The sequence below is a fragment of the Rhinatrema bivittatum genome, chromosome 1 (assembly GCF_901001135.1).
Source record: "Rhinatrema bivittatum chromosome 1, aRhiBiv1.1, whole genome shotgun sequence".
Taxonomy (NCBI): domain Eukaryota; kingdom Metazoa; phylum Chordata; class Amphibia; order Gymnophiona; family Rhinatrematidae; genus Rhinatrema; species Rhinatrema bivittatum.
The window spans coordinates 269,367,837-269,394,144 of NC_042615.1; positions in this window are offsets into that span (position 1 = coordinate 269,367,837).

Below are 26,308 nucleotides of genomic sequence, written 5' to 3' on the forward strand. Positions count from 1 at the left end.
GAGGCTTCTAGGAAAAGTAAAAAGTCATGGGATAGGTGGCGATGTCCTTTCGTGGATTGCAAACTGGCTAAAAGACAGGAAACAGAGAATAGGATTAAATGGACAATTTTCTCAGTGGAAGGGAGTGGGCAGTGGAGTGCCCAGGGGCAGATTGGCATATCTGGGGATCGGGCATCCCCCGGTGGGCCGGTCGCGCTAGTGATGTGGTCTGCCGAGCGCAGCCGTGACAGAGCCGCGCTCGGCAGACCACGTGATATCTCCTGGGCCGGCCTGTGCGGTGAATCCCCGGGCCGGTCTTCATCGGGAATCCGCCACTGGGAGTGCCTCAGGTATCTCTATTGGGACCCATACTTTTCAATATATTTATATATGATCTGGAACGGAATACAACGAGAGAGGTAATCAAATTTGCAGATGATACAAAATTATTCAGAGTAGTTAAATCACAAGTGGATTGTGATAAATTGCAGGAAGACCTTGTGAGACTGGAAAATTGGACATCCAAATGGCAGATGAAATTTAATGTGGATAAGTGCAAGGTGATGCATATAGGGAAAAATAACCCATTCTATAGTTACACAATGTTAGGTTCCATATTAGGAGCTACCACCTAAGAAAGAGATCTAGGCGTCATAGTGGATAACACATTGAAATCATTGGTTCAGTGTGCTGCGGCAGCCAAAAAAGCCAACAGAATGTTGGGAATTATTAGAAAGGGAATGGTGAATAAAATGGAAAATCTCATAATGCCTCTATATCGCTCCATGGTGAGACCGCACCTTGAATACTGTGTACAATTCTGGTCACTGCATCTCAAAAAAAGATATAGTTGCGATGGAGAAGATACAGAGAAGGGCGACCAAAATGATAAAGGGGATGGAACAGCTCCCCTATGAAGAAAGACTAAAGAGGTTAGGACTTTTCAGCTTGGAGAACAGACGGCTGAGGGGGGATATGATAGAGGTGTTTAAAATCATGAGAGGTCTAGAACGGGTAAATGTGAATCGGTTATTTACTCTTTTGGATAGTAGAAAGACTAGGGAGCACTCCATGAAGTTAGCATGTAGCACATTTAAAACTGATCAGAGAAAGTTCTTTTTTACTCAATGCACAATTAAACTCTGGAATTTGTTGCCAGAGGATGTGGTTAGTGCAGTTAGTATAGCTGTGTTTAAAAAAGGATTGGATAAGTTCTTGGAGGAGAAGTCCATTACCTGCTATTAATTAAGTTGACTTAGATAATAACCTCCGCTATTACTAGCAATGGTAACATGGAATAGACTTAGTTTTTGGGTACATGCCAGGTTCTTATGGCCTGGATTGGCCACTGTTGGAAACAGGATGCTGGGATTGATGGACCCTTGGTCTGATCCAGTATGGCATGTTCTTATGTTCAGCTATGGACACAGAAACCACTCAGAATCAAATGACCTGACAGCACAATTTTGGTGCTACACTTATATAACATCTCCCTCCTCGCCTCCACATCCTCATCAGGAAATGGGGCACTTGGTATGGCTTATTCCCAAGCAGGGGAAAAACTATACTTCAGGGTCTTTAAGGTACAGTGATTTGGACTCACAAAAACACATGACACTCAGTGCAATGTTCCAAGTATAGGTCTTTACTGTAACAAAACGTCTTACTTAGAAATGATGAGGTTCATATTCAGTAGGCCGGTTAGTGGACAAGTTATCCAGCTAAAGTTAGCTTGATACAGTGTCCCCTATATTCAGCAGGATAAATTTCTGCTGAATATTTTTGTTTAATCCTAAACGGCACAGCATAAAAGAAAAAAAACAACAAGTCATGATCCTCCTAGCCCAATGGCCATGCCCACCCCACAGATTGCTACCCCCTCTGCTGGCCAAGAAACCTGCCCCCAATTTCAAGAAATGCTTTAAACCTAGAAAAATAAGATCGCTGGAGGCCTGGGCCAGGCCTCACCCTCACTCCCCGCTAACATTAATTTAATTGCCCCTTCTCCCCCTCCCCCCAAGGCAGACACCTTCCCACCCACCCGTTACCTTCAAAAGTTCTCCGTTTTCCATGTCAGTCTCGCTGTGCTATGCAATCTTGGCCATTTATTTAACTCTTTCATATACCGTCATTCATGATCAGTATCATATCATATCGGTTTACAAGGAACAAAGGGGTTATAACTTTAACAAACCATTTAACAAGAAAGCCAAGTTACATTAAAGAAGGTGAAATGAACTTGGGAGCTGAGGTACCCGGAAACAAAGGATAGAAGGTAAATAACTTAACTGGCGGTGGATTGGGGGGGGGGGGTGCCTAGCTGCCTGTGTAGCTAGGTATGACTAGGTGGCATTTTGCATAGTTCTGAAGGTTATGGGAAGGCTTGAAGGAATAGCCAGGTCTTGAGTTTTTTCAGAAATGTTAGGGGGCAGGCTTCCAGTCTGAGGTCTGGGGGCATGGCATTCCAAATGGCAGGTCCCGCTGTCGAGAATGCCCGTTCTTTAGTGGCCGTATGAAGTGTGGCTTTTGTTGAGGGGACTTGCAGGGTTCCTTTGTATGCTTCTCTGATGGGTCTTGTAGAAGTGTGGAGTTTGAAGGGGATCTGAAGGTCGAGCTGTAGTTGTTTGTGGATGGTTTTATGAATTATGGTGAGAGACTTTTGGAGAATTCTGTAATTTATTGGAAGCCAATGCAGGTTCCGGAGGATGATTGTGATATGAGCTACGCGGTTGGAGTTGGTCAAGATTCTGGCAGCCGTGTTCTGCAGCATCTGAAGTGGTCTGGTGGTGGAGATGGGGAGACCAAGGAGGAGAGCATTGCAGTAGTCTATCTTGGCAAAGAGCATGGTTTGGAGAACCATCCTGAAATCATGGAAGTGGAGGAGGGATTTGAACCTTTTCAGAATTTGAAGTTTATAAAAACAGTCCTTGGTTATGTTGTTAATGGATTTCTTTAGGTTCAGATGGTTGTCGATGATTACTCCCAAGGTCTCTTACATGCGTGATCTGGGTGTTGGGGGGGGGGGGGAGGGGTCTGTGAGGGTGGGTCAGTGTGCTCCTTTTTTTGAGCCCTGGGTCATACGCCCGCCCCGGGGCTTGCGCGCGTCGCCGAGCCTATGCAATATAGGCTCGGCGCGCACAGGAGTGGGTTTTCGGATATTACGTGCGTAACTCTTTGAAAATCCGCCCCTTTTGTTTTACAGCCAGGCCATCCTCTCAGAGGCATAGCAGGGGCCAATGCATTTGTTTTTCAATCCCCCCACCCACCCCGCATCCTCCTTGTAGAAATGCTTAAGGGCAAGAAAGTCATACTAATAGAAACCCAAGATAAGAAATGGAACTTCAGACTGTCGTGAACAGCCTGTGGAGCAAAAGCTTCCCTGCCTGCAGACAGGCCGCCAAAATTGTCCCTTCCCTCCGTGGTACTGCAAGCAAACAAAAAACATTCTCTGATAAAGAATAAGACCAAGAGTCAAGGACTGTGATGTAAAGTTTATAAATTTTTCCACATTTCCAGTTTTTCTATTCTGTCCCATTAGGCGAAAAGAAAGAAAGGAAAAACCAGTCCAAATTAGTCCTTTTTTTCCAGACCTGCACACATCACTGCAGTCTTATTACAGCTTACTGCCTATCCCCTCACCAAATACAGAATAACTGACAACAAATTAGAAAGAGAAAGATGGAGACAAAAGCTGAACTGGGAACCCTGAAAAGGCCAATCTCTGCCTGCAGTATAACACCAGAAAAGTAGTATAGAAATATTCATAAGAACATAAGAAGTTGCCATACTGGGTCAGACCAAGGGTACATCAAACCCAGTATCTTGTCTCCAACAGTGGCCAATCCAAGACACAGGTACTTGGCAAATACCCAAACATTAAATAGATCCCATGCTACTAATGCCGGCAACAAGCAGTCGCTATTCCTATTGATTAATAGCAGTTTATGGACTTCTCCTGCAGGAACTTATCAACATTTTTAAACCCAGCTACACTAGCTGTCTTAACCACATCCTCAGATGCTCATTTCCCAAAAATGATAGAGAGAACATCAAATTCTTCCCACTTCCCATCTCAGAGAAACAGAAGCAATAGCAGTCTCACGCTCCTACCCTCCCAGGCCCCAGCAGTCTTGTTCCCCATCCCCCTCTTCCCTCTCAGTCCTCCCAGTCCCCAGCAGTCGGGCTCCCTAGCCTCTCTCCCCTCCCAGACCTCCCAGCCAGACTCATATGCAATACAATAATGCAAAAAGAAACATCACCATTGCTCATAAAACAAAATCAAGAAATATAAATCCATCATAATAGTAAACCATACTAATAAAAACAATATTTCAAAACAGATGATGAATACAGCATCTAATAAATAATAAAGATAAAACCAACCTTAAACATTTCCCAAAAATCAATTAAATATTTCAAAACAGACATATCATACAGATACAACCAATAATTAAAACTAATAAGGATACAAAATATTTCCCTCATTATATCTGGGAACCTTTGATTTCCAGTCACCCTCTGATGTTATGGATTAGTGAGGTGGGGGGGGGGGGGGCAGAAGAGGAGAGAACACACAAACTATCTCCTCTATTGTTCTTATACACACACACATTCATGCACTCTTTTTTCCTCTCCTTCTTACTCCCTTCTTCCACTTCCTCACTCCCCCTTCCCTTTCACTCACTTCTCAGTCACTCACCCCCTCCCCATCATTCAACCCATTTTTCCTCACTCTCACCTACCTTCTCTCCTAGTCACTCACCCCTTTCCCTTCCCTCTCAGTCATTCATCCTCTCCCTCTCCTCCCCTCTCAGTCAGTCACTACCCTCATCCCCTTTCTTTCCCCTTCCTCTCCCTCTCCCTCTCCCTCTCCCTCATTCTCATCCCCTTTCCTTCCCTCACTCATACCCCTTACCTTCCCTCATATGATGGGGTGAGTCAAACTCCGTCATATGACTCATCCCGTCTATATAGTTCTCATCTTCTTCTTGTTGGCCGTGTGGGAAGCCCACTGCTAGGTATCTAGTGCTTAGCTCCCTCTCTCTTACATGCACAGGCTCTCGCATACATGCATGCTCCCATTCTCTCATATGCACAGATTCTCACACACACACACATGCTCCCTCTCTCTCATACCTATAAGGTCTCACGCACCTACACACACAAGTTCCCTCTCTCATGTACACACAAACTTGCTCCTCTCTTTCACACATACACACTCTCCAACATATACACATTCTCTCTCTTTCACATGCAATCACACACACACTTTCTCTCTCTCTTCTCCCACATGAAATCACACATGTTCTCTCTCTCTTCTCCCACATGAAATCACACATGTTCTCTCTCTCTTCCACATGCAATCACATATGCACACTCTCTCCCCCACATGTAATCACACATGCACATTCTCTCCCCACATGCAATCACACACACACTCTCTGTCACGTGATCACATACATGTTCTCTCTCCCACGTGCAGTCACACACACACACATGATCTCTCTGTTGCTCCCACATACAATCACACATACACTCTTTCTCTCACACATGCATTCACACATTTGCATGCAATAGAAGGCGCTGGACGGCTCAGGTGAGGAGCATTTTTGTCACATGTGGGTCCAAGTGGACTTGAGATTAATAGAGATGCCAATAGTAGCCCCATGACATTACCTAGTCCATTCCCTCCCTCCCTCCCCAGTCGGTTCATTCCTCTCTTCCAGCGATCCCTGGCTCATTCATTCCTTGTCCCCCCCACAAGCAATCCCCAGTCCGTTCACTCCTTCCCCCCTCCCCCAAAGAGATCCCTGGTCTGCTCACTCCTTACCACCCCAAGCGATCCTTGGTCTGTTCACTCCTTCACTCCTGTCCCTGCCCCTAAGCGATCCCTGGTCCGTTCACTCCTTCCCCATGGTGTTCCCTGGTGTAACCACTCCCCCTCCCGATGATCCACGATCCATTCACTCACCTGACTATCCTAATACAGGAAGAGAATGGAGCCTTGCAACTGCTCAGGAGCCTCCTCCTTCTTCCTCCCCTGCAGGGTCACAGTGTTGCACTTCTGACCCTGGTTCTAAGCGCACCAATCATGCCCCGGCAGGGGAGGAAGGAGGAAAATCTGAGCAGATGCAAGGTCCTGTTCTCCTCCTCCTATTTTAGGATAGGCAGGTGAGTGAAGAAATCCAGAGGGGGAGGGGAGAGTCGTCCTACTACCACCAATGCTTTTGTTTTTTCAGCCCAAACCCCTACAGCTTGGCACCTGGGGGCCTTGGCCCCCCTCCCACCCCCTCCTCACTATGCCACTACATCCCCTGCGGATTAAATCTGCTCCACAAACTTTAACAAGGTCACCCTTTCCTTCAGAAGTTGTCATCCATTCCTACCCCACTTCATCTTACCTGCTCCCTGGGGTCCAAATGGGGTAGTAGCGATCTCCAGCCGCCCCCTACCCTGCTGGTGCAGTATGATGGGGCAGGAGTGACTGGGCATCTCTCCTGCCCTATTTTAACTCTGGAGACTGGAGGGATGAAGGGGAGAAGGGATGGAGAGCGATCTCAAGGGGGCTTTTTAAAAAGTTTGCAGTATGTGTATATTTGGCCAGAGCAGGGCAGTCTATCAGCTTTCAGTGCACACTACCTTCCAATCGCACGCTTTAAAACATTTAGTGCATGTTATTGGAAAACAGCGTGCACAACCTTCCCCCCCCAAAAAAAAACCAACAAAATTTAAGAAAATGACAGAAAAACTGAAATTAAAACAAAACCAGAAAAAGAAATGAAACAATTTTTGCCTGCACACCTCATCTGGGAATGGAAAGCTTCAGCTTTGCTTTCCCCTCCCTTACTCCTTGGCAAGGAGTTTACAGACTCCTAACCTCTTGTCTGCAGTCGCTCCCACTTCACTAAACTGTCTAGAAACACTAGGGATCTACACGATCCCTTCACAGGTATATTCTACTGAAGTAGTACCTGAAAGGGGTGCTCTTTCAGATGGAACATACCACATACTCCTTACTCTAAATGTGGCCTTGCAAATGGGACCTACATATTATTGGGGACTGGGGAATCTAAGGCACACCTTCACTTGTTTTAGACGTGAAGAGGGGAAAAAGAACTAAAGGATCCTGATGTTTCCCAATCTTAGCTGGGCATACTGAGTCACAAGGAGATAAAATGACTAGTCCAAGGTCACACAGAGAGTCCTGACAGAGAAGATTTGAACTCGCATCCTGTTTTCCTGACTCAAGCATCCTCTCCAATCCATTGACCCACACTATAGAGGTTTACGTTCTAGTCATAACATACATTTCAAACACTTTTCTACAACTCTTTGTGCATATCTATTTACTAGGCATGTATCCAAAGTGTAACAGCAATGTTGCCTGTCCCTCAGAATCATTTGGCGTATCTAATCATATGAGGAATCACCATGTAGACAGAGTGCTAGGAGCAAGACATTGGTATTTTGATGTTAAGACAGGGGTGGGAACTGAGCACAGAGCACTGTAATGGGAGGCTGTGAGGTACAATGGCTCGTTTCTCTAGAGATGGCTCACAAACAGATAGAAACTGATAGAGAGATGTGTGCTCCACAAAGCTTGTCTGATAGCTTGTTGATAACAACATCGGTTACTGCCCTCGAGATGATCTGACTGTTTTACTTATCAAAATACAGAAGTGACTGAAGTGGCAAAATGAAGGCTTTCCCTTGTTTTTATCCATCTCACTACAGGACTATTAATTGCTGAGGTAACTCTGTACAAGCAGTGGCCATCCATGCACCGCCACAGCTGCTCCCAACGGAGGGCTTATGCACAGCACCGCAGTGTTGCCAGCAGCTCCCTTTGCTAATTGCCAGAGGGGTTTGCCAGAAGCTGCTAATTACCAGTGGGGTTTGCTGGAAGTAATCTTGTTAATTGCTGTAGGATTTACCAGTATCTCCTCATGCTCACTGTCAAAGGGATTTCACCAGCATAACTATTTAATTGCTACTGGGATTTACTAGCAACACCTCTTTCTGACATTACTTGTTGGTGGCATTTCTGTAAACACCAGCTAGCTATGCTGCTGACTGGCATGATGTAAATGCTACTGGCCTTTCCCGTGTAAAAACAAATGCACGCCTGCTTATTCCTTCAAGGAGGAGAGCTCTCTAGTAGTTAAAGTCCTCCTTTACAAAACAGAACAACACATGGGCTAGAAGTTTGAATTCCAGCTTTGCCACAGAATCTACCTTTGACAGGTTGTTTTTTTTTATCTCCTTGGACGTCAATTTACTCAGCTATAAATTGGTAATAATAATGATAATAATAATATAAGATTGCTCCTCTCCGTCTTGCTACTATAAATTTTCATGTACGGCAGGTATCATAAATGTACTTGCACCATATGTGCCTGGGAGAGTGCAAAATACCACCTCAAGGGATTTAGATAAAAGCAATTGAATTAAAAAGATGGGTGGTTTTATTCAGTTTTGTGGCTGTCTTTGCCCTGTATCAGTCTTCTTTCTCTAAATCTTATAACCTTTCATTGCTCTTTTATTGCTATACCCAGGGGAGAAGTTTGTAAGGCATATTTGCAAGTTTCATCTCAATTGTCTGATTAAATTTCATCTGCCAGTGGCGGTAGCTCCTAATATGCATGGGTTATTTTTCTCTATATGCGTCACCTTACACTTATTCACATTAAATTTCATCTGCCAGTTTTCTGGATCATCCCTGGAGCCCTTTTTAAATATTGGGGTTACATTATCCACCCTCTAGTCTTCAGGCACAATGGATGGTTTTAATGATAGATTACAAATTTTTTCTAATAGTTCTGAAATTTGATTTTTTAGTTCCTTCAGAACCCTGGGGTGTATACCATCTGGTCCAGGTGATTTACTACTCTTCAGTTTGTCAATCAGGCCTACCACATCTTCTAGGTTCACTGTGATTTGGTTCAATCCACCTGATTTTGAATTTGCTGGTCATAAATTTCCCATTGCTAAGACAGTTCGCAGTTTAGGAGTACTACTATACACCACCTTATCTTTTCAGCCACAGATTAATACAATTACTAAAAACTCATTTTTTAAACTGTGTCTTCAACATCTAAAACTGCTATTTGAATCAAAAGCACATATTCTAACAAGCCTAGACTACTGTAACTCACTTTATACTGGCCTACCATTGACTTCTCTCCGATCACTAGAGATGTGAATCATGTGCCAGATCGTCTTAACGATCAGATTCGGCTGGGGGGGGGGGGCCGAATCTGATGGTTTTAAAGGGTCGGGGTGGGTTTAGGGGTTATTTTGGTGTGCCGGTTTTCCTGCCCTCCCCCAAATAATTCCCGTGCCCTATTTAACGATACAATACAAATGCCCCTGACGATAAATCGGGGGCATTTGTATTGTATCATGCACTCTAACGATTTAGGACGATTTTAAAATTATCTGACGATAATTTTAATCGTTCAAAACGATTCACATCCCTACCGATCACTACAAGTGGTCTGCAGCTATGATCCTGACTGGCATATGCAAGGGTTCTAGCCTCCCTGCATAGGCTACCCACAGTATCACTTACCACATAAAATACAATGTGGTAATTCTGATACGATCTCTCCTCCATAGTGTAACACATCTCAGCAAATGCCATATTATGGCTTTGCAGGCCCTCACATAACCTGTGATCTGCTAATAGAAATTTATTAGAGACACCTTCAGTCAAAATAGCCCACTTTGATTTAACAAGGGAGCGAGCATTCTGGGTTGCAGTCCCTATTTTTTTCCAAATGCACTGCTAGAGAATTTAAGAGCACTGACCTGTCTTAAGTCCTTTAAAAAAAGCAACTGAAGACACATTTATTTGTGCTAGTATTCAGTAAAACCCCTCCATCTTAGAGATTTCCCCATCATGTGGATAGGCATGGTGATCACCTCTTTTTGATCGTTACATAGGCATGATAATTCCTCCCCTAGGGTTGAAAATTGTTTTAAGTCATTTTATGTACTTGTTCTATTTATAACCATACTATGAATATCTTATTATTGGAACTGTGCCTCAAACTTTGTTATGAGTGCAGATAAAAAAGATCCTTGAAAAATTAATAGATAAGGAAGAATGGAGTTCGGAGCAAAATGGTGTCGTAGAGAGAGGACGCGTCTATTTGAGCTCCCGTTTCGAACCGTTTGAAAACTCTTTTACCGCTGGAAAAGTGATATGCCACACACGAAAATAAAGGGGAAGGTAAGGGAGGGTACCTCAACCACCCTTGGACCTACCCCTCTCCAAACGACGATCCGGGAATTCTTTGGCGCGGCGGGGCATTCGCCAGGAGAGTCGGCTGAGAGACTTGAGCAGGAGCAGAGCTCAGTCTCCATCGACGAAACAATTCTGAGCCCTGGCGCACCGGTTACCCCTTCATATCCTGCCCATGGAGACGCGCTGGAGCCGGTTAATCCTGAGTTGCCGAAGTTGCAGCCAATGGAGGAAACTGTTGACGTGGGCTTGGCAGCAGGCGAGACCGGGCAGTCTCAGGGCAAGAGGACCCTAGTCGCCCTGAAGGAGCTGAACATCGCTAAGTTGGGCGGTGCAGGCAGTTCTCTGCCGTTGACCACCGCCACTGTAAGGGGACAGACGGAACTGGATGGATCAGGATCGTTGCCGAGGAATACACAGACGCTGTCTATGGAGTCTAAGCTCTTAAACAAGCCTGAAAAGGTAACATTAGACTCTCTTTGGAATGGGAATGCCACACTTGAAAGCGCCATAAATTCATTAACAGTGTTGGTAAAAGGATTTCGAGAACAGTTTAATGTTGTAAACCCTATTGTTTTATCCAATTCAACCAAAATCCAAGAATTGGACGTACAAGTAAATCAGATAAAACAGCTACAAACAGATTTAATTCAAGGAGACTCTAGGCTAGAGAAGAGAATGGAATCCTTGGAAAATAACTTTAGATATAATAATTTAAGGATAATTAATATTCCTAAATGTAAACTAATCTCGCCCAAAGAGCAACTCAAGAAATATTTACAAGAAGTATTGTCTATTCCTGGTGGAAAATTACCTACAATGCAGAAGGCTTACTTTGTAACTGGGCCCCTAAAAAGAGAAAATGGTGGAGAGATGGGGGAAGGTCAAGATGGAAGTCAGCGTGTGGAGATATTATCTCCATTGGAAGATTTGATGGGGTTCCTTGAGACTACTCAAGAAGAGCAAATTGAGAAAAGAGGGATACTTCTGGTTAAATTAAATTTGCATTTTCAGAGGAAAGAGACATGATAGTGAAAAGTTTCTTTAGGCATAGAAGTGAATTATATCTTGGAGGTAAAATCTGGATCTTTCCAGATATTACCAAGGAAACCCAAATATGAAGGAGGAAGTTTCTTCTATTGTGTCCTAGAGCGCGTCAAATTGGTGTTAAAATAATGGTAACATTTCCTTGTAGATGTGTTTTAAGTTATGGAAATAACAGGTATGTTTTTACAGAGCCAGACCAGTTAGAAAATTTCCTAAATTCAAAATCTGAATCCTTATCAGTCCCGCCTAATAATACTGGAGTAGTTTTAAAAACCCTATAACTCTCTCTTTTCCTTTTGAAGGTATTTGTTTACTTCCATTCTGCTCAAATATATTCTTATTTTGCTCTCTCCTAATTGCATAGTGAGATCAACTAGATCTGAGAGGAAATTGTAAGTTAAAATATGTTTAGATTGGATGTATATGAAAAATTATTGTTAAATTTGGTTATACTACATGCTTTGTTATTATTTCATTTCCGTATATTATCAAGGTCTGTCTGAAATATAATGGCATGTATAAATGCTTATGTATAATTATTACAATTCAATAAAGAAATAATAAGAAAAAAATATAAATAAATAAATACATAGATAAAAATCAAACTGTAGAATTTATTGCCAGAGGAGGTAGCAAAATCATTTAGCATAGCTGGTTTTAAAAAGGGTTCAGACAAGTTCCTGGAGGAAAAGTCCATAAGCCACTATTAGTCATTAGACTTGAGAAAGCCACTGCTTATCCCTAGTTCGGAGCTGAGCATGGACCTACTCTTTGGGATTTTGGATTGGCTACTGTCAGAGCCAGGATGTTGGGCTTGATGGACTTTTTGTCTGACTTACTATGGCATGTTTTATGTTCTTAATTCCCTGTTGAGACACTGATCAGGAAATGTAAAAAGTCATGGGACTGGAGGCAATATCTTAATGTAGATTGATAACTGGCTAAAGGATAGGAAACAGAGGAGGACTGAATGGTCATTTCTCTCAGTGGAAAAAGGTAAATAGTGGAGGTCCCCAGGGATATGCATTGCGAAGGCTACATTTAAAATATTTATAAATGATCTGGAAATGACAGTGATGAGTGAAGTGATTCAGTGTGCAGATTACACAAAATTATTTAAAGTTTTTAGATTAAGAGTTGATTGTGAGGAATTGCCAGAGGACTTTGTGAAACTAGGGGCTTGGGTGTCTAAATGGCAGATGAAATTTATGTGGACAAGTACAAAGTGATGTATATAGGGAAGAATGATCCACATTTTAAGAAGATTTGAGAAAAATACTGTTTATCCCTGGTTATGACTGGATCTATTCTTTGGGATTCTGCCAGTTATTTGTGACCTAGATTGGCCACTGTTGGAGACAAGATGCCAGATTTATGTTTTTATCATCTTACAGATCGATTTTAAAAGCGTTGCTCACACAAAAATGCGCACATGCGCATGGGTGGGCCACGCACGAGCAAAGTGGATTTTAAACAGCTGCAAAATACGTGCGTATGTACGCCGGAGGAATAAGAGGGCAGAAAAGGGGCGGGGGATGGGCAGGGCATAGGGGTTCTGGGGCGGGGCCAAGACTTACATGCGTAACTTCGAATTTTAAAAGTGAAACCTGCAGCATGCGTACATTAGATATCTACATAACTTTACTGCTGCTCCTCATGAGGAGCAAGTCTGTAGATCTTAAGTTTTAGGGCTTATAGGACAGGGTGAGGGGTCCAGGTCAACTGGGCAGCCTGCAGGATGAAAAACCCGAGGGGGTCTGAAAGACCTCACTATTAATTGGACATGAATGTGCCTCATGTGAGCATTTTTTAAAATTCACAAACATATGCGCATAAAAGCCGATAAGGTCCTATTGAATGAAGACACGTGCGCTAGCTGTGCTTGAGTAACCTCTTAAAATGAAATGCGGTTGGTGCATTTTAAAGCATAACGTGCGTAAGTGTGTGCACAATTAAAAATTCTAGCGTATCCTCACTGGTGTGCCGATATGTGCAAATATAGGCACATGTGCACTTGTTTTAAAATTGACCTCTTAGGACATAGGTGTTAGGACCCGGTGAAGAGACACATAGGGTGTGCATGCACATCTGTGCGCACGATTCTGCACACTCGGGCGGGAGAGTCAGGTAGTCAACCCAGTGAAGATGACACACACTCAAGACTACTTAGCCTACCTGGACCTGGCCTCCTTGGCCTCTTCCTGATGCTTGTCTTGCTTGTTGTGTGCCTGGTGCCCATCTCGACTTTGGACTGTTCTGGATTCTGCTTGACTGCTGCCTGCCATGATCCTCCTGGCTTTTGCCTGTACCTGCTTGTGCCTTGGGATCCGCCTAAGTCCTGCTGGCCATCCACACCGAGGGCTGAACCCGAGGAAAAGATAGTTGGTATAGGTGAAGCCTCTCTGGTCCTGCTTTGGCACTTCTGCTGTGGTCAGGCTCATTGGTGGTGTTTCTTGCTGCCTCACCACACAGTGGTCCACATCACCACCTGTAGTCCAAAAGGGCTTCCGGAGCGACTGTAGGACTGCCTCTCTAATAATAGGTCAAGCTACTTGTCTCCTATAATCACTTAAATGATAAGTCCTTTGGGGCAGACTTATCATACCTGATAAAATATTGTAAACCACCTTGAGTGAAAATAAGAAAGATGGTCTAAAAATGCAAAAATAATATTTTCTCTGTTGACAAGCAGGATGAATCAGCCACACAAGTGGGTGATATCATCTGATGGCCCTGGGATGTAGTAGCTCTCTCAGAGCTCTGAAATCTCTAAAACTTTCTGAGCCTGTGTAGAAGATCCACACAGCCTGTCCCCACTTGTGTACCACAATTTGATTTTTTCCACTCTGCTGAACAGATAGTTTTTTTGTTAGCTCTCTCAGTCCCTGTGCATCAAATTTTTTTTCTTTTTTTCTTCTTATTTCAAATTTTCAAAATAAAAAGAAAGATAAAGCTTCCCAACTCCTGTTTTTCTTGTCTATTCTTTGGAAAACCCTGGTTTAGAAATGGACTACCCTGTAATAGGAACATGGGCCTTTCAGATGGTCATGAGTTATATGTATTATGTTTAGGTGTATCTCATGACAAAGAAAACTGTTATCACTGTGGTAGGATGTCAACTAAAATATTGCAGAAAATCTCATCCCAGCGTAGCAATTCAACAGATCTGTATAGTTATTCTTGATTTCATTTCATATTACAGTGAGTCCTATGTTCAATTGTTCTGCAATAAATGTTTTGGAAGTTACGAAGGGAATCGATCTGAATAACTAAAGTTGGATCAGAGGTTAACTATCTAATAATAACACAGGAAACATGGAGCAAGGGCAGAACAGACAGTGAAGGCAAATCTTCTCTGCTGAATATTCAATGGGTGACATCTAGTATATGTGTGTGTATAGAGAGAGAATATATATATATATAAGAAACATAGAAACATGACAGCAGAAAAAGAACATATGACCTATCTAGTCTGCCCATCCGTCCAGCTTATCTAGCCCTTAAATTTACCATCACTCCCTTTGAGATCCCCTGTATTTATCCCATGGCTTCTTAAATTCAGATACTGTTTTTGTCTCCACCACCTCCATTAGGAGACTGTTGTATGGATCCACCATCCTCTCTGTAAAGAAATATTTCCTAAGATTACTCCTGCATCTACTCCCTTTCACCCTCATCCCATGATCCCTTGTTCTAGAGCTGCACTGAAAGAGGCTGGCCTCCTGGGCATGGAAACGTTTGAGATATTTGAATGTCTGTATTCCATTTCCTCTATCCTGCCTTTTCTCCGGGTGTCCATATTTAGATCTTTAAGTCTATCCCCATATGCTTTAGAACAAAGACCGCTGGACCCGCTCCAACCAGTTTAAATCTTTTTGACAGTGCAATCTCCAGAAATGGACACTTTATTCCAAATGATTTCTCACCAGAGACCTACACAGGGGCAGTATCATCTCCCTTTTTCTGCTGGCCATTCCTCTCTCTAAGCAGCCAAGAATATTTCTGGCTTTAGTTGTCACTTAATCCATCTGCTTGGCCACTTTAAGATCATCAGAAACAATCATTTCCAGATCTTGCTCTTCTTTTGTGATTAGAAAATATTTGCCTCCAATACTGTAACTCTTCCTTTGGTTTTTGCATCCTAAGGGGCCGATGCAATACAGTGTGCTCAGCTGAGTGCACTATATAACCTGCAGTTGGACATGGGTTGTATAGGCATTAATTAAACCCCTTAGCAATAAGGGGATTCACGCCTCTACAATGCAGTCCAAGTACAGATCCCTGAGGCACTCCACTGTTTACCCTTATCCACTGAGAAAATTGACCATTTAATCCTACTCTCTGTTTCCTGTCTTTTAGCCAGTTTGTAATCCACGAAAGGACATTGCCACCTATCCCATGAGATTTTACATTTCCTAGAAGCCTCTCATGAGGAACTTTGTCAAATGCCTTCTGAAAATCCAAATACGCGGAGTGAATCTAACAGTGCTAATCACATGCAAATACATGTGATTGAGGCTATTAGGCATTCACTCCAGATGCAAAAAAATAAATGTGCGTCTAGGACACACATTTAGTGGTCAGAAATTAACGCCTGCCTGGAGCAAACGTTAATTGCTGAGCACTCATTAAATCAGTACAGAAAAGCAGAAAAAACTGCTTTTCTGTACTGCCTCCTACTTAATAGGGATGTGAATCGTTTTAGGACGATTAAAATTATCGTCCGATAATTTTAATATCGTCTTAAACCGTTATGGAACACAATACAATACAGATTCTAACGATTTATCGTTATAAATCGTTAGAATCGTGAGCCGGCACACTAAAACCCCCTAAAACCCACCCCCGACCCTTTAAATTAAATCCCCCACCCTCCCGAACCCCCCCCCCAAATAACTTAAATAACCTGCGGGTCCAGCGGCGGTCCGGAACGGCAGCGGTCCGGAACGGGCTCCTGCTCTGAATCTTATCGTCTTCAGCCGGCGCCATTTTCCAAAATGGCGCCGAAAAATGGCGGCGGCCATAGACGAAAAAGATTGGACGGCAGGAGGTCCTTCCGGACCCCCGCTGGACTTTTGGCAAGTCTCGTGGGGGTCAGGAGGCCCCCCACAAGCTGGCCAAAAGTTCCTGGAGGTCCAGCGGGGGTCAGGGAGCGATTTCCCGCCGTGAATCGTTTTCGTACGGAAAATGGCGCCGGCAGGAGATCGACTGCAGGAGGTCGTTCAGCGAGGGTTCCGGCGCCTCGCTGAACGACCTCCTGCAGTCGATCTCCTGCCGGCGCCATTTTCCGTACGAAAACGATTCGCGGCGGGAAATCGCTCCCTGACCCCCGCTGGACCTCCAGGAACTTTTGGCCAGCTTGTGGGGGGCCTCCTGACCCCCACGAGACTTGCCAAAAGTCCAGCGGGGGTCCGGAAGGACCTCCTGCCGTCCAATCTTTTTCGTCTATGGCCGCCGCCATTTTTCGGCGCCATTTTGGAAAATGGCGCCGGCTGAAGACGACAAGATTCAGAGCAGGAGCCCGTTCCAGACCGCTGCCGTTCCGGACCGCCGCTGGACCCGCAGGTTATTTAAGTTATTTGGGGGGGGGTTCGGGAGGGTGGGGGATTTAATTTAAAGGGTCGGGGGTGGGTTTTAGGGGGTTTTAATGTGCCGGTTTTTCGATTTTTCGATTTTTCACGATTTTTAACGATTTTTCACGATATTTTACCCCCCCAAACGGCAACAATACGATTCCCTCCCCCTCCCAGCCGAAATCGATCGTTAAGATGATCGAGGACACGATTCACATCCCTACTACTTAATATCATTGCGATATTAAGTAGGAGGAAAAAGTAAATAAATTTAACCCCCCCCAAAAAAAAAGAAAAAAAAATGCCAGCAGTCGGGTGCAGGAAACAGATGCTCAATTGAGAAGTGTTCGTTTCCTGAACCCCTTGGCTGTGCGATGTTTAGGAAAACCGACGCCGATAAACTTGGCGTCAGTTTTCCTAACTGGCGGAGGGCCAACGCACTCGGGCTCTCCTTGCTAACGCGACCCCCTAATTTAAATCTTGCATGGCGCCCCATGGGGGTGCCTGGGGCTGCACCAAAGTATTGCATCAGCCCCTAAGTGCATTACTCTGAAATTTTTAGGATTAAATTTTAGCTGCCATTCTCTAGACCCTTCCTTGAGCTTCACTAGATCCTTCCTTGTGTTTTCCACAGATTCCTGGCTGTCTATCCTGTTGCAGATTTTAGTATCAGCAAAAAGGCAAACCTTTCCTGACAATCATTCTGCTATGTCACTCATGAAAATGTTAAAAAGAATTGATCCCTGAGGCACACCACTCCTAATGTCTACTCTTCAGAGTAAACTCCATTTACCACTACCCTTTGTTGTCTCCCACTCAGTCAGTTTCTAACCCAGTCATTCACTCTAGGATCCATACCAAATGCACTCAATTTATTTATAAGTCTCCTGTATGGAACTGTGTCAAAGACCTTGCTGAAATCCAAGTATACTATGTCTAGCACTCTCCCTTGCTCCAATTCTCTGGTCACCCAACAAAGACATTTCTCAGATTCATCTAAAAAGATTTACCTCTTTTTAAACCATGCTGCCTCAAATCTTTTTGTCTATTGGTTTCCAGAAACTGCACTATTCTCTGTTTTAGCAGCAATTCCATTAATTTACTCACCACAGAAGTCAGACTAACTGGCCTTTAGTTTCCAGCCTCCTCTTACTTCTACTTTTATGAACAGGAACCACAAGAGTTATTTTTCCCTATATGCAACACCTTGCACTTGTCCACATTAAATTTCATCTGCCATTTGGTTGCCCAATCTTGCATTCTTCCAAGATCCTCCTGCAATTTATCACAATCCACTTGTGATTTAACTTCTCTGAATAATTTTGTTTCATCTGCAAATTTGATCACCTCAGAACAGCCCCCACACCGACGTCAGAGGCATCGACCTCTACGATAAATGGCTTGTTGGGGTCCAGATGACGTAGGTATGGTTCCATGGAAAAGGCAGCCTTTAATTCTTCGAACGCGGAAATGGCTTCCGCAGACCATTTAAAAGCATTGGCCCCTTTCTGGGTCATAGCAGTCAAGGGCACAGTTAAAGAAGAATAGTTCTTTATAAAGCTTCTATAGTAATTGGTGAACCCCAAAAATCATCTCAGGGCCTTCAGGTTGGTAGGTTGGGACCAATTCTTCATACTTTCTAATTTTTGGGGATCTATCTGGAATCCATCTTTAGACACAATGTAGCCAAGAAAAGGCATGGAGTCTTTATGGAATTCGCACTTGGATAGCTTGGCGTAGAGTCGGTGTTCTCGGAGTCTTAGTAGAACTTGCTTGATGTCTTCTAGATGACTAGACAGTTTCTGAGAAAATATCAGAATGTCATCTAGGTACACTATGACACTTTTGTACAACAAATCCCACAGAATGTCATTCATCATGTTCTGGAACACGGCGGGTGCATCGCACAGGCCGAAGGGCATTACTAAATACTCAAAATGACCGTCTTGAGTGTTGAAAGCCATTTTCCACTCGTCACCACTGCGAATCCAGATTAAGTTGTAGGCCTCCTTGAAGTCAAATTTCGAAAATATCTTGGCCCCCTGAAGCTGGTCAAACAGCTCTGAGATTAAAGGCAGGGGGTAACGGTCTTTAATCATAATCTCGTTCAGACCTCGATAGTCGATACAAGGATGTATGGTTCCGTCCTTTTTCCCCACAAAGAAGAATCCTGCGCCAGCTGGCGACTTTGAAGGTCTAATGAAACCTTTCTGTAAATTGTCCTCGATGTACTTGGACATAGCCTTATTCTCTATTGCAGAGAGTGGATAGACACATCCTTTAGGAGGTTCAATGTTTGGTTTCAGCCGAATGGCACAGTCATAAGATCTGTGTGAAGGGAGGATGTCAGCAGCTTCTTTGGAAAACACATCACTGAATGATGCGTATTGAGGCGGCAGTCCTGCCATCACTGGAGTTGTAGGCATGCAGAGAACAGGAGAAACTTCCTTGAGGCAATTGCCATGATAACCTGGGCTCCAGCGGGAAAGTTCCAAGGAGGGCCAGTTGAATTGAGGCTGATGCAACTGCAACCAAGGGAACCCCAGAATGATAGGGTGCATGGCCTTCTCTAACACAAAGAAGGGAATGGTCTCCATATGGAGGGCTCCGGTGCGAAGGGTCACTGGTTCAGTGCGACAAATCACATCACTGGGCAAAGGCTCTCCATGGATGGATGACAAGAGTAGTGGAACTTCTAAACTAACAAGGGAATTCTCAAATGTTCCACTAGGCGTCGAAGTATAAAGTTGCCTCCTACCCTCAAATCCACAAGGGTAAGAGTTTGGATTGTAGATGGTCCGCAAGTCAGGGAGACTGGTAGAGAGAGTAGAGGAGAAGGAGTGGTAAGGCCTAAGAACAGTCCTCCTGCAGGACTTAGGCTCGTCCATTTTCTGGACGAATAGGACATATTGGGACATCATGACCAGCTTGTCCACAGTACATACATAGGCCATGCCTCTTCTGAAGTCTTCTCTCTTTTGAAGTCAAATGACTGCGACCAAGTTGCATTGGTTCTTCTCCACTGGCAACAGGTACTGCTGGAACCATCCGAAGTGCAAGTTTAGCATGAGTCTCCTTCTGAACCAGTCCTTTAGTGGGCTTGAGTTCTTTCACCTTATCATGAAGCCGGTGGTCAATTCTAGTAGCCAAAGCTACTAGTTCATCCAGTGAGTCAGGTGTCTCACGAGCGGCAAGCTCGTCTTTCAAGCAGGTATTCAGACCTCTGAAGAAGAGAGTTTTCAGGCATCTAGGTTCCCAGCATAATTTTGTAGCAAGAGTCTTGAACTCTATTGCAAAATCAGCCAGTGGTCGGTTGCCTTGCTTCAGGTCCACCAGGTCAGAACCAGCAACAGTCACTCGAGCAGGATCATCAAAAACGGATTTAAATAATTCTAGAAATCCATCAATATCCTGCAGGATTGGATCCTTACGTTCCCACAGCATTGAAGCCAAAGACAAGGCCCTTCCATCAAGATAAGATAGAATATAAGTAGTCTTGGCGTAGGCTGTGGGGAAGTGTGCAGGCTGCAATGCGAAATGCACGCAGCATTGGTTTAGGAAACCTCTAGTTCTTTGAATCTCTCCAGAGAAATGAACTGGAGCAGCCAGAGGTACCATAGTCTTTATAGTTACTTCAGGTAACTGACCTTCATTACTGGAAGTAGCACCTTGCGTCTTCTGTGCTTGTAGCTGCTGAAACGCTGAAGTGAGTTTCTCCAAAGCATCTTGTTGTTTAGCAATGTGCAGGGCCAGGCCAGGGGTGGCCTGTAAGGCACTGAGCTGTGCTGGATCCATGGAGTTAGCAATCTGTTATAATTAGTGAGGTTTGGGTGGACCCTTGGACACTGTGGCAGCTGACCACGCCCACGGGGGGAAGTCCCGTGAGGGACCACAGGTCAGGCTCAGCTTATGATACACAAACACACAGGCCGATACAGAAAAACGTGCGGGAGAGCGGGCAAGTGCCCGCTCTCCCGGCACGCGCACAGGCCACTCTCCTGGGTGCGCGATTCAGGAGAGTGGCCTGTGCGCGTTGAAGATAGCGAATCCTTCCAGGCAGAAGAGAAGGTAGGAGCAGGCAGTGAGTCAGGGAACATGGGCCCTCGAGGAGCGAGTACCAGTTTCCTGATAGTGACCTGAAAAGCAAGTGAGGCCCCAAGAAGCGGGTACCCCATTAGCGATAAGAGTCCAATGGAAGATTGGAGAGGCAGAGTAGCTGGGTATGGAGAGCGAATCCTGTCCGTAAAATTCCCCTTGCTAACTCAAAGGCTAGCAAACATCATAGGCTTTAAATATCCGGGCAGCGTGACATCATCACAGGGGGACGCCCCTGAGGTTCGCGCCAAGTAGGAAATAAGAGTGAGAGCTGTGCGGCGCGCGCGCCCTAAGGTACCAGCGGAGCATGGCAAGAGGCAGCGCCCAAGCCGGTCCAGGGAAGCTGGAGAGGACGGCAGGCAGACGCCACGGCAGCCAGGCGTCCATCCATAGTGAGAGGAGGTGCAAAGAAAGAAAGGTAGGTGGAGTGAAGCCGTTGGAAAGGGACGGTTGCAACACAGGTAAGGGAAAAGGAAGAATGTTTGTTTTGGCGAGGGAGGGAGCGGGGGAGGCAGGAGGATTGCCACAGGCAGGGGCTGATATGTGTGATGGTGGTGTGTGTGTGTGTGTGTGTGTCGGGGAGGGGGGGGTCATAAGAAGAATGAAATTTGTGGTGGCTGATGGGGGCAGTGGAAAAAGCAAAAAGACTGCATCAGGGATGGAGGCAGGAGAAAGGGGAGGATTTCAGCACAGGTTAGGGAAATTGAAAGCAGAGCAGAAACCCCTGGGAAGGCGGAGCATGTTAGAGGTAGCAGGGCAAAACTGAGAGGAAGGGGAAGTGGCTGGTTAGCCAGCGCAAGTGGCAGTGGGAAGAGTCTGCTGCAGGACCTCTGGCTTCTGCAATTCCTTGAGGAGCAGCATATTCTGCTGCAATTGTTGTAACCACAGAATTACAAGAAAACTGGGTTACAGTGTATATCCTTTGTATTGAAGGCTAAACACACCCATTGCAAGTTCCCAATATAAATATACTGTACCTGCATATTTTAATTTGATATATCACTCCCTTGAATACTTTAACATTTGATGGCATCTGCAAAAGAAACTTTGGACAAATAAAGTATTGAAAAAAATTGCAATGCTTTATCCTTTTGTTTGGATTCATTGATTTTGGACCTTGATGAATGTCTCCTGTTCTCTTTTTATGTTGTCCCCTTTCCTCACTTTCTTCCTTTCCTTTCTACTCTGCATCTTCAATAAAGGTCCTTTACCCACTGTTTTTCTTCTGTATGACACATTGTCTTCTTCAAATTCCATCCTGGCTTATCTTTAGGCTGAAACTTTTTGTATGATCTCTCACTTCCATTTATTCCTTCTTTGCTCTATCTATGTTCCTTGATTGTTTTATTACTTTCCTTTATGTATTCTTTTATCATGTTTTCCTTTCCATTATTTTCTTACTGTTTCTGCTCTCTTTCCATCTTCACCTTCTCCTGTCTCACATTTCCTTATGTTACTCCTTATCTTTCTGTTGTTCCAATTCTCTCTTTATAATCTCCATTTCATTAGTTTTTTCCCCCATTCCCCCATCTGTTTCTTTCTGGCATTCTCTCTCTCTCTCTCTCTCTCTCTCTCTCCATCTCATCCCCATCCTCTCTCTATTTTCTTTCCTCTTCTCTCTCAAATGGTTCTCATTCATATTTTCCCTCATATTTTCTATCTCAGTCTCTGCCCTAATAATCCCAAACTCTAATTTTGACCTTTCATCCCAGTCACTCTCCATCCTTCTACTGTCTCATCCTATTTTTGTCCCTTCCATATTCTTCTCTCTTCAACTTTATCTCCCATTATCTCTTCCTTATACTAAGCTCTTGTTGTATTTGAGGCATTGTGGACTCTTGGTCGTAAAGGAGATGACTCCGCCCATGAGGAGGGGCCCCGTGGGGAACCACTGCGATAGGCTGACACAGTTAGCAGACACAGAATGGATAGAGTCTTTATTGTACTGCTGTAGGTAGATGGTGAAAGCAGGAAGTTAAGGCACTGAACTACAAAGTGCCAGTATGCTCATCAGGCTCAGAAGTTGTTGGAAATCTGATTGCAGGAGTTAGCAATCTGTTGGTGTTTGGGATAGTTGTGGGTGGATCCTTGGGCCGGTGGCAGATGACCACGCCCCTGGGGGAAGATCTGAGAGGGACCACCGGTCAGGCTCAGAGTTTGGAGACAGACACACACTAGTTCTTTTATTAAACAGTATACTGAACCACTTGAGGTGGCAGTAGTGAGCTGGAAATCCCGGCTGGGCTGTAATACCTCAGATACTGGAACAGCGATTCCTGGAAGCTGAGCTGTACAGAAACTGAGATATAGTGAGTAGGCAGGGTAGGCAGATGGTAACACTCACACAATGTCCCAATAAAGCCCAGGCGCTGGAAGGTGTAGGCCCTCAAGGAGTGAGTACTTGTTCCAGGGAAAGCTCTGAGAGAGCAATGGTAACTCACTGAAGTAGTTAGGCAGTGAAGACTTCCAGGCAGAAGGGAATTCAGCAACAAGTCTGGGAACATAGGCTCTTGAGGAGCGAGTACCGGTTCCAGACTGACCTGAAAAAGAAGAAGATAGCGAGGCCCCCGAGGAGCGGGTACCCCTGGTAAGTCCGAGGAGGCAGAGTAGCTCAGATAGAATGATATGTTAGCAAGGATACTGAGACCTTAAATATCCGTCACGGGTGACGTCATCTTCAGGGGACGCCCCCGAGGTTCGCGCCATTGCCGGTACTACTATCGGGGCCGTGCCGCACGCGCGCCCCTAGGCCTCTCAGGAACATGGCGGCTTGCAGTGTGGAGCTGATCCGGGGACGCTGCAGTAGCCAAACTTCCCATGGACGAAGAGGGAAGTGCCAACGAGGTGAGGAGGGCGGAGAGAGGGTGTCGGGCACCGATGGACACAACAGAAGTATAGTCTCACCCAGATGTTCATGGTAGGTGGGAGACCGCAGTGCGGGTAACACTGAGGCTGGTGGGTGGAGTTGGAGCGCCGGATCGTAGAGGTATTCACAGAATGAAGGCATCTTCCTGGTGGTAGAATGGTAAGACTGAAGGTCCGTAGTGCAGGATATAAAGGTGGATAGGCCCTCGAGGAGCGAGTACCTAATGGTCCAATATCCTGAAAGAAGAATAGAGAGAAATACCCCCGAGGGGCGCTTGTCTTAGCTAGTGAGGAACCCCAAAGGGAAGTTGGAAGCGAGAGACCCCCAAGGAGTGGGTGTCTAGAGCTTCTTACTGTAGCGAGGCCCTTAGCGTGAAAGCGGCGTCTAAGCGTACAGCTTAGAGTTGTCAGAGTAGCGAAGCGAAGTCTTTACTAACTCAAAGTGGTTACAGAGGTGGAGGCTAGATATACCCGGAGGTACTGACATCATGCAGTGAGGCTGCCCCCGAGGTTCCCGCCATGATGTGTATTTGAGCATTGGAGATGTGCGTGCTCGCGCCCTAAGAGACCATGGGAGTGAGCATGGTGGATGGGGATGCCCATGCTGGTTTGGAAACACTGAGGCCTGAGGCACTCGGCACCGGAAGCAGCCAACTTGCCCAAAGAGAATGAAAGGGGAGAAAAAGAGGTAAGGCAGTGCGGTCGCAGATGTCTGCGACCAATGGACACAACAGTACCCCCCTTCAAAGGGACCCCCTCCAAGACCTCTTCCAGGTGGTCTGGGTTTGCGTGGGCGTGCCAGGTGGAATTGACATACCATCTCCTTGTCTGTAATATTGGCCAGTGGTTCCCAGGAGTTTTCCTCTGGGCCATAGTTCTCCCAAGAGATGAGGTACTCCCATGTCTTGCCTCTTTTACGTACATCAAGGATGTCATCTACTGCATATTCAATGTCATCTTCTGTGTCCAGGCTGGTAGGCTCTGGTTTTTTCCTGGAGAACTTGGAGAGTATCACTGGCTTTAGTAGAGATACATGAAATGCATTGTGTATCTTCATTGATGGAGGCAGTTTGAGACTGTATGTTAGATTTCCTAATTGCCGAAGGATGGTGAAAGGTCCCACAAAGCAAGGAACAAATCTTGCAGAAGGAAGCTTAAGTCTGAGGTACTTGTCTCCAGGCTGAAACTGGGTGCCTTTTGATGATGATGAGCATCATAGGTTCTCTTTGCCTTTTGTCCTGCTTTAAAGAGGAGCTCCTTCGTCTGTCTCCAAAGTTGGGATAATTCTGCTGTGGTAGCCTGGGCAGCAGGAGAGGCTACTGACAATGGAATTGGCAGCAGAGGTAATGGTTGTCTCCCGTAAACAAGCTGGAATGGGGAAGACCCTGTTGAAGAAGCAGGATGTGAATTGATGGCAAATTCTGCCCAAGGCAGTAATTCAGCCCAGTTGTTCTGTCTAGAGTTGACATAAGATCGCAGAAATTGTTTCAGCGTCCTATTCATCCTCTCAGTCTGACCGTTAGACTGAGGATGGTAGGCAGAGGTTAAGTCCAAGGTGATGTCAAATTTTTGACATAATGCTCTCCAAAACTTTGCAGTAAATTGCACTCCTCTGTTGGATTGGATATGTTTAGGCATGAAGACGGAAGACGTGTTTAATGAAGAGTTTTGCTAACTCAGTAGCAGAGGGTGATCCTGGTAATGCTACAAAGTGCCATTTTAGAGAAACGGTCAACCGTAACCCATATGGTGTTATTGCCATTGGATGATGGTAAGTCCACTACGAAATCGGTAGCAATATGGGTCCATGGTTCATCTGGTTATGGTAGAGGCTGTAATAAGTCCCAAGGACGCCCGGGTGATGACAGCGCAGGAACCCACGTATGCTTGCACGTCCTTTTTCATGGTTGGTCACCAATAGTATCTTTGCAACATTGCTAAGGTATGATTCTGTCCTGGATGGCCTGCCAGACGGGAATCGTGTGCCCATTTCAACAGTTTTTTTCTTACAACTCTGGCCACCACCGTCTTCCCGGCAGGTACCGTGTGGGTGGCTGCGAGAACCACTCTTTCGGGATTGATGATATTACAGGGTTCATCTGGCACATCCTGTGGTGAGAAGGAGTGTGATGGGGCATCAGCCCGGGTATTCTTCTCTCCTGGACAGTATTTCAGAAGGAAGTCGAACCTGTTGAAAAACAGAGATCATCTGGCCTGATGGTGGTTGAGTCATTGAGCATGTCGAAGGTACTCTAGATTCTTGTGATCGGTATATACTACTATTTGGTGTTGTGTGCCTTCTAGCCAGGGATGCCACTCTTCAAAAGCCAGCTTGATCGCGAGAAGCTCCTTGTCTCCTATCCCATAGTTTCTCTCAGCAGGCAAGAATCGCCTAGAAAAGAAGGAGCAAGGATGGAGCACATTGAATTCGCTGTACTGACTTAGAACCGCCCTCACACTAACGTCAGATGTGTCGACCTCCATGATGAAAGGACGGTGTGGG